Raw genomic sequence first — 9,084 nt, 5'->3', positions numbered from 1 at the left:
AAAAAAAAAAAAAAGAGAGAGAGAGAGAGAGAGAGAGAGAGAGAGCGAGCAATGCTCACTTCCAAATCTAAGGGCCTGAGTCCCATCCTAGAGCCCACAAGGTAGAGGAAGAGTCTCCACTGACCTCTGACCTCTACATGCGTGAAACAGATCACGCTGGAGCCATATCGCACAGGAAATGGTGGCTTGTCTATCTTAGGAAAGGATGGGTTTCCTTAGGCTTTTTTTTTTTTCAGGAAGAGGGATTAGGGGGAGGGGTGGGGTGCAGGCTTATTCATGTTACCCAGGCTGCCCTCCAACATATTCACACAAAAGGAAAGGAAAGGGTTAATGGACTAATGGGCAATAGTGGCTTATGCCTATAGTCCCTGAATTTGAAATGCTGAGACAGAAGGACTGCTGTGAGTTGAGGCTAATCTGGGCTATAGAAGAGACCCTGTCTTGCCGGGCGGTGGTGGCACACGCCTATAATCCCAGCACTTGGGAGGCAGAGGCAGGTGGATTTCTGAGTTCGAGGCCAGCCTGGTCTACAGAGTGAGTTCCAGGACAGCCAGGGCTACACAGAGAAACCCTGTCTGGAAAAAAACCAAAAAATAAAAAAAAAGTGAATTAGTAATGAATTCCCAGCGATTCCAAGCCAGCAAGCAGGCCTAGGGCTCAGGGTGTGTGTGTGTGTGTGTGTGTGTGTGTGTGTGTGTGTGTGTGTGTGTGTGTGTTGTGTGGAAAGATGGGAGTGAGTTTATTATTCCTTTGCACCTTGTCCCTATTCATTCAACAGATATGCTTCTGGCTTTTAGCCCTTAGAACCCGGCTAGACCCAAGGCTCTCTGGATAAGGTTGAGGTAACAACTGCCCCCCCAAACACACCCACACCCCCAAGACACTCCCGTTCTCTGGAAGCTTCTGATGGAGGCCTCAGGAAAAAGCAGACAAGAAAAACCTAGCCAGCCGGCAACAAAAGCAAGATAATTACCACCTCTAAAGAAAGAGCTACTGAGTCAGAGAGGACTTCTGGTTTCCCAAAATAGGCCGGATGGATCCTGTCTGTTTTCTTGGTTTGCCTCTGGTAGGTCAAGAGTCAGAAGGAATGAAAGGCTTCAGGTAAGAAACTTTCCTTCTATTTTCCCCCGCCTATCTGCAGGCGCTCCTCCAGGAGGCGAACGGTTCCATTTTGCAAGAATCCTTTCCGAGAGATACTAATCGAATGTGAGTGAAGACCCTGTCTCTGTACTCTCTTAACTGAAGACAGACCTGCCCCATACCTACGTAGCCTGTTTGTTGCCAACAGACATCCATCTCCAAGGTAGCTCTGAGAACACTTTAAATCCATGGATGGAGAGTTTAGGAGGGGGGTGAGGAACAGGTCTGGGAGAGCTTGCTAAGTAAAGGGCAGAGCTTGGGAGAGAAGGGAAGCATGGGTCAGGCCTGAGGATCTTGTCTGCAGCAGGGGTCTCTGTCTCTGTCTCTGTCTCTCTCTCTCTCTGTGTCTCTGTGTGTCTCTCCCTCTCTCTCTCATACACACACACACACACACACACACACACACACACACACATACACACACAAGATGGAGAGAGATAGAGGGGGAAGGGAAAAGAGAAGGATGAACTCAGGAAATAGTTCAAAACCTTTGACAAATTAGATGTCTTGAGTAAGAAAAGCTGAGATTTGAGCCTTTGGACCCTCAAAATGGAGAAGTTGCCTTTTGTGGGTCACAGCATTCACAACTTACTTAGAATACTTCAGGGGCTAGAGAGATAGCTCAGAGGTTAAGAACACTGGCTGCTCCTGCAAAGGTCCTGACTCAGTTCCCAGCACCTTGGTGGCTCACAACTGTGTGCCCTCTTCTAGTCTCCATGGGCACTGCAGACACATGGTGCACAGACATACATGCAGGCAAAATACTGGACTACATGAAATAAAACAAAACAAAAAATGGGCATGGCGGTGTATGCCTTTGATCCCTGTACTCAGGAGGCCCAGGTGGGTGTATATCTGAGTTTGAAGCATAGTCTACATAATGAGTTCCAAGACAGCCAAGGCAATAGAGAGATGGTCTTGAAAAACAGTGAGCTGAGCTGGGCATGGTACTCAGAAGGTGGATCTCTGTGTGTTTGAGGCCAGCCTGCTCTAGGAAGTGAGTTCCATGACAGCCAGGGCTGTTACACAGAGAAACCTTGTCTTGAAATAAATCTATCTTTAAAACAATACTTCAGTACCAGTGGGGTGGCCCACCCCTATAATTCTATCTATAGGCTGAAACAGGAGGACAGCTCCAAGTTCAAAAGCTAGCCTACTCTACATGGTGAGTTCCAGGCCAGTTGAGGGTACAAGTGAGACACTGACTCATTAATAGGGGATAAAGGAATGGTTCAGTCAGTCATGGTGTCTGTCACAGAAATATGAGGATCTGAATTCAGATCTTCATGTAAACAGAGTCAAGAGTCGCAGCACACACTGTAACCCTAGCACTGGGGACATAGAACTGTATAGATTCTGGGGCTCACTGACCAGCCCAGGCTCAGTGAGAGACCTGCCTCAAAAAAAAAAAAAAAAAAAAGCAGAGAGAGATTGAGGAAGACATCAACTCCTGGCTTCCGCATGCTCACACATGTGCACAGGCACATGAACGTGACAGAAACTATCACACACTCCCCGATAGCCTATAAATGCAAACACACGCTGGCTCTGATTCCTACAGCTCAACCCACAGGCCTGACAACAGAACCACGTGGGAACAGATTATCCCAGAGTTCGGAAGTCAGAAAACTCTAGAGATGAGCCCCCGGATACCTGGACTGACAAGGACAACCTTCCATCACATACCAACCACCCTTGATGATGATGGCTGCAGCTTCAGCCACAACTTTGGAGATGCTGGCTCCTGAGCTGCAAAGTTGCTCGGGACACGGACAATTAACTAACTACTAACAGAAATGGCAACCGCTTCCTCGAGACAGAAACCCAAGCAGATCTCAGGGCACTCCAAAGATAGGGAAGGGTTGGAGGGTCTAAGGCCCGGAGCCTTATCACAGCAGAGGAACAATACAGGGCTCGCCTGGATCGGCTTCTTGTAGGTGTGGCTCCTGGAGCCCTGGGGGAAAAACAAGCCTTATCTTGAAGAGAGGAAGTTTGAAGCAAACCTTGGGTTCAGGCCCTGAGGTAGGAACTGAGTGTGAGTGAAAGTCATAAGGAAAGGAGCTGTTTTCCTTTTTGCACTTATTTATTATTTACTTAGTGAATAAATGTGCCCTTCTCTTGCAGAGGTCAGGGACGCCTTGTGAACACTGCCTCCTCAGCAAGTGCCTTTACCTTCTCAGCCACCTGAGAACCCAGCAGAGTTGCTTTTCAAAGCTGGGCTTTGAATAATAAGAAAACTAGTAACAAGGACAATAATAAATCAGTCATGCCGGTGTACATGCTGGCTCCCAGGAAGAATATACTTAAAGGAGTGGGGCTTGAGTAGGCAAACCAGCATAAGGGAGATAGAAGAGGCGAACTGCATGGGGAGGTTGAGTCACAGTAGAACATCCAGGACCCCGAAATCAAGACCACACCCAGTCACTGGGACCCACGGTCCCTTGCAGAACTGGGACTTTTTCTATCATATACCTGACCTCATGACATGTGTGACATATAAGGTCAGAAAAGGAACTGATGGGAGGAGCATGCCTCCTGGAAGGCTCCAAGCCTCCTGGAAGGCTGAAGGTGAGAGGATTGTTTTCAAGGCCAGTTCAGCTATCCGAGCCCCACCCAAAAAGGCCGGTGGCTGGGGGCTAACTTAGCATACAGAAGCTCCTGCATGCATTCCTACCAGAAAAGGAAAAAGTTTCCTTCCATTACAGTTCTCCTGTTAGATGGGAGTTGGGAGGGGCTGGGAGTTGCTCAGCTAGAACCCTTGCTCTTGCAGAGGACTCCGCTTCATTTCCTAGCACTCACAACCATCTGTGAGCCTCCACCAGCAACAGCCATGCGCACAGAGGGACTTGCAAACAAAGCACTCATATACATAAAATAAGATGAATAAATATTTAAGAGATGTTTTGGGTTTTTTTTGGTTGGTTGGTTGGTTGGTTTGGTTTTTTTTTTTTGTTTTTTTTGTTTTGTTTTGTTTTGTTTTTTTGAGACAGGGTTTCTCTGTATAGCTCTGGCTGTCCTGGAACTCACTCTGTAGACCAGGCTGGCCTCGAACTCAGAAATCCTCCTGCCGCCGGGCAGCGGTGGTTGCATGCCTTTAATTCCAGTACTTGGGAGGAAGAGGCAGGCAGATTTCTGAGTTCGAGGCCAGCCTGGCCTACAGGGTGAGTTCCAGAACAGCCAGGGCTACACAGAGAAACCCTGTCTCAAAAAAAAAAAAAAAAAAAAGAAAGAAAGAAAGAAAAAGAAAAAACAAACTTATAAGTCATAGCTCAATAGAGTGCTGATCCAGCGTGCATGAAGCCTTAGGGTCCAGTAAAGCCCTGTGTACCTTTAATCCCAGCACTCAGGAGACAGAGGCAGGCAGATTTTTATGAGTTCAAGACCAACCTTGTCTATATAGAGTTCCAGGCTAGCCAGGGCTACTTATTGAGACCCTGTTTCAAACAAACAAATGAAGAATGGTGGGTGTATTAGTTCTATAGAGTCACAGAACCTATGGAATTCTCTCTATATTAAGGGTATTTATTATAATGACTTACAGTCTTCAGTCCAACTAACCCAACAATGGGCAGCTCTGAGTGGGAAGTCCAAGAATCTAGTGGTAGCTCAGTCCCACAGGGCTAGTAGGTTCAGCTTGCCTTCTGTAGAAGCTGGAACCCTGAAGTGGGTTCCAACAGATGTGCTGGCAAGTAAGTGCAAGCAGGTGAAGAAGACTCTTCCATGGGCTGGAGAGATGACTCAGTGGTTAAGAGCACCGACTGCTCTTCCTTCTTCCAAGGTCCTTAAGTAGGCCTCCAGCAGAAGACAGGGTCCCGATTAAGGGCGTGGACCACCATGCCTGGATTTGGAACTTGCTCTGTCCCAGGCTGGCTTTAAATTCAGAGAGCTGCTTGCCTGAGATTAAAGGTGTGTACTACCTTACCTGGGCCTAAGCTTTTCATGTCCACTGTGTCTCAAGATCTGGATCAAGACCATGTGTATCTCTAGTCAAGATCTGGTCAGAAGCCTGTGTCTTCCAACCTCAAGATCTGGATCTCAGGTGTATCCTCTATTTCAGATTGAAGTTCATTCCAGATGTAGTCAAGTTGACAACCGGAAATAGCCATCAGGTGGTGCACATCAATACCTGTAGCTTTGGGGAGGTGGAGGCAGGAAGTTCAAGGTCTCAGGACAGGGACACGATGTTGCATGTCTTTACTCCCAGCACTCAGCAGGCAGAGGCAAAGAGACCTCTGTAAATCTGAGGCCAGCCCTGTTGACATAGCTAATTCTAGTTGAGCCAGAGCTACATAGAGATGGAGGATCAAACAAACAAAAAACCTGGGCCTGACTGTGATACAAGAAAATTGTTTTACATGGAAACAGGTAGTGCCAGCCCAAATGAGGAACTAATTTCATAAAATGTACACTTGTACAATGGAAATCTACCCAGCAACCAGAAGGATTATAGCTATAGATACTGGACTTCTAATTCAGTAGTAGAACATTTGTCTAGCATGGCTGAGTTCCTGGGTTCAACGTCCAGTAATATACTTACACTGGTAATGAGCTGGATTTGACTAGGTCAAATCCAGAATACACATAGGTACAATTTAGCTCTCACACGTGCACTCTCGCTCTCTCCCTCTCTCGGTCCCTCCGGCTATCTCCCTCTTCCTCCCCTCCCCCCTCAGCACTAAGAACAGAACCCAGGGTCTCTTCCTCTGCTAGGCAAACAAAGTACTAGTTAGGCATGGCCTGAAGCCTGCCTTCAGGGCTTTTTTTGTTCCTTTTGAGACCCGGTTTCATTATGTAGCCTCTGCTGACCTGGACCTTACTATGTAGACCAGGCTGGCCCAACACTCTTACAGATCCATCTGCCTTCACCTCCAAGCACCAGGACTAAAGGCATGCTAGGATTTTTGACATGGAATCAAATAACCTTTTTAATATTTATTTCATTTTTTTTCTAGCCGGATGTTGTGGCGTATGACTTTAACTCCAGCACTTGGGAGGCAGAGGCAGGTAGATCTCAAATTTAGAGACCAGCTCTACAGAGTGAGTTCCAAGGCAGCTAGGTCTACACAGAGAAACCCTGTTTGTCTCAAATTTGAATATATTCAGATCAACTCACCTTTTGGGTTAAAATGTACTAATCTATACTTGTAACTTCAACATTCAGAGGGCAAAGACAAGAGAAAAGATTGTACCAAGACTCCATCTCAAAACATCAACAAGTAACAAAAATTAGAAAGACATGGCTTAGCAGTAAAGAGCGTTTTCTGCTCTTGCATAGGATCCTTGTTCAGTGCCCAGCATCCACGTAGCTACTCACAACTGCCTCTAACTTCAGTTCCAGGTAATGTACATATACATACATGCAGGCAAAATACACCTACAACTAAAATAAAATAACTAAATCCAAAAATAAAGGAAGAGGAAGGAAGAGGCTGGGAGTGGAGGTAAAATAGATGAACTTCCATAGATTTGAGGCCACCCTGCTCTATATAGCTGATTCCAGGCCAATCAGGACTACATAGTGAGACCTGTTTTAGGAAAACCGAAGAACTGAACCTGTCTTTTTACTCAATCCTGGTTTCCCTGGAGGCTGAGACAATGTCCGGAAGCACTCTGACCTCTTGCTGCCCGGAGGGAGACCTGGAAATGCTCATAGACCTTCCTGAAGCCAGAATGTGCACTTTACAAAGGTCCTCCCGGGTGACTCAGAAGCGAGTTGCCTCTGCGAGTCGGGAGTAAAATTCTAAGTGTAAAGAACAAGCGCTGCCCTCCTACAGGAATCAATGACGGAACCAAAGGAGAGCCAAGCAACTCGGCTGCCCAGCCGCAAAGCATGCTGGGATTGGCAGGTGTCCATCTGGTTCCTCAAAATCAAAGCTGGTGGTGGTATTGTAGATTTCACAGTCCTCACTCTCTTTCTCTCTTTCTCTTTCTACCCTCTCCCTTCCCCTCTTTTCCTCCCCCCTTCTACAATTTTACATATTTTGTTCATGTGTTCAGAGGGTGTCCATATGAATGCCTTGGTGTACACGCACAAGTCAGGAAATGTGGCGCCTCAGGCCTCAGCTCTGTCCTTCTACCTTGTGGATCCCTGGGATAGAACTCCTTGTTGGGTGCTGGGAACTGAACTTGGATTTTCTGCAAGAGTCACAAGCCATTGAGCTTTATCTACTTTCCAGACCCTTATCTGCTTTTTTTTTTTTTCTAGACCTAGTCTCACTATGTAACTTTGGCTCTCCTGGAACTCACCATGTAGACCAGGTTGGCCTCGATCTCACAAAGATCCAGCTGCCTCTGCCTCCTGAGTGCAACTATCCTCAGCTCCCTCATCTACATTCTTTTTTTTTTGTTGTTTTGGTTTTGGTTTTTAGAGACAGGGTTTCTCTGTGTAGCCCTGGCTATCCTGGCACTCACTCTGTAGACCAGGCTGGCCTCGAACTCAGAAACCCACCTGCCTCTGCCTCCCGAGTGCTGGGATTAAAAGCGTGGGCAACCACCGCCGGACCCTCATCTACATTCTTAATCTATTTGGATCAGAAAAAAAAGATCTCATTTTTGGGTTCAAAGGGTCAAGATAAGCTTTGGCCAGTCAGAGTTTAGACTCCTCTTTAGCATACTGATTGTTACAGAGTAGCGCTTGTGTTTTTGCTTTGTTGATTTGGTTCTGTTTGAGATGGGGTTTTGTGTATGTCAGACTACCCTCAAACTGCAGATACATCTGAGGGCGAGTTTGAACTTCTGATTCTCCTACATCCACCTCCCACTAATGGACATAGCCACACCCCATTTCCCTAAGGCCGGGGCTTGAGCCCAGGGCTTTATGCTTGCTAGGCAAGCTCTCTACAGACTCAAGTGAGGATCTGAGGCTCAGATCTCTTTGTTTTGTTTAGCCTGAGATGTAGTCTCAGTTACTCTGAACTCCGTATCCCTGAGATTATGGCTATACATCAGTCGCTCAAAGGCATTTCTGAGCTAAGCCTACGGTTACATTTCTCCTTAACAATGTTTCTGCTTTCTTTTCTATTATTCCCAAGTGAATGGTGTGACGTTTCTACAATAGCTCTAAGTTGAGGGATGTAAAGCTTGTTGTTTTCAAGGCCAGCAGGATGGCACAGAGGGTGGACAAGCTTGCCAAGCAGCCTGACCACCTGAGTGTGATCTGAGGGTCCCACAGTACGAAGGGGAGTCCGAGTCTCTAAAGTTGTCCCTGATTTCCACGTGCATCCCACGGCAGGAGCATGCCTTGCCTTTCACATACAAATACAGTTCAATTTTAAAGTTTCAAAATACATCATTTCAGTTGGTGATACAAGCCCAGTGGTAAATGTTTTTAATCTCAGCACTAGGAAAGCTGAGACAGGAGGCTTACTTAAAGGTCAACAAAAGAAAGGGGAAAGGAGGCCTGGGGGAGTAACTGGGTTAGGAGCCTGTCTGCAACCACACCCTAGAACCAGGTGTGACAGAGAAAGCCTGTGCTCCTAGTCCCGGGAGGTGCAGGGAGGTCAGGAATTCAGGAGACTCCTTAGCTACACAGCTAGGTTAAGGTCAGCCTTGAGAGTCTGGTCCAAGGAAACAAAAAGAAAGAAGAGAGGAAAAGAGGGTAGAGGAGAGGAGAGAGAGAGGAAAAGAGAAGAGAGAGTTAAAACCAGAGAGAGGAAAAGGAGAAGAGAAGAGAGAGTTAAAACCAGAGAAAGGGAGCCAGTGAGAAGTCCCACCAGATAGAGATGCTCATTCTCAAGTCGGAGATGCCTCCCTTGGACACTTACAGTGGCAGGGAAGACCGAATTCCTGAAATGTTAGTCCTTTGCCAATTCTACTTACACACACTCACACACACACTCACATACACACTCTCAGATGCGCGCGCATACACACACACACACACACACACACACACAAGAGCTGCTAATTGACTAAATAAATAGATGCAAATGCCAGAGAGGAGAG

Source organism: Mastomys coucha, unplaced genomic scaffold (assembly GCF_008632895.1).
Source record: "Mastomys coucha isolate ucsf_1 unplaced genomic scaffold, UCSF_Mcou_1 pScaffold15, whole genome shotgun sequence".
NCBI classification, from domain to species: domain Eukaryota; kingdom Metazoa; phylum Chordata; class Mammalia; order Rodentia; family Muridae; genus Mastomys; species Mastomys coucha.
The sequence above is the reverse complement of the archived record's forward strand: the minus strand, read 5'-3'. Positions refer to the sequence as shown.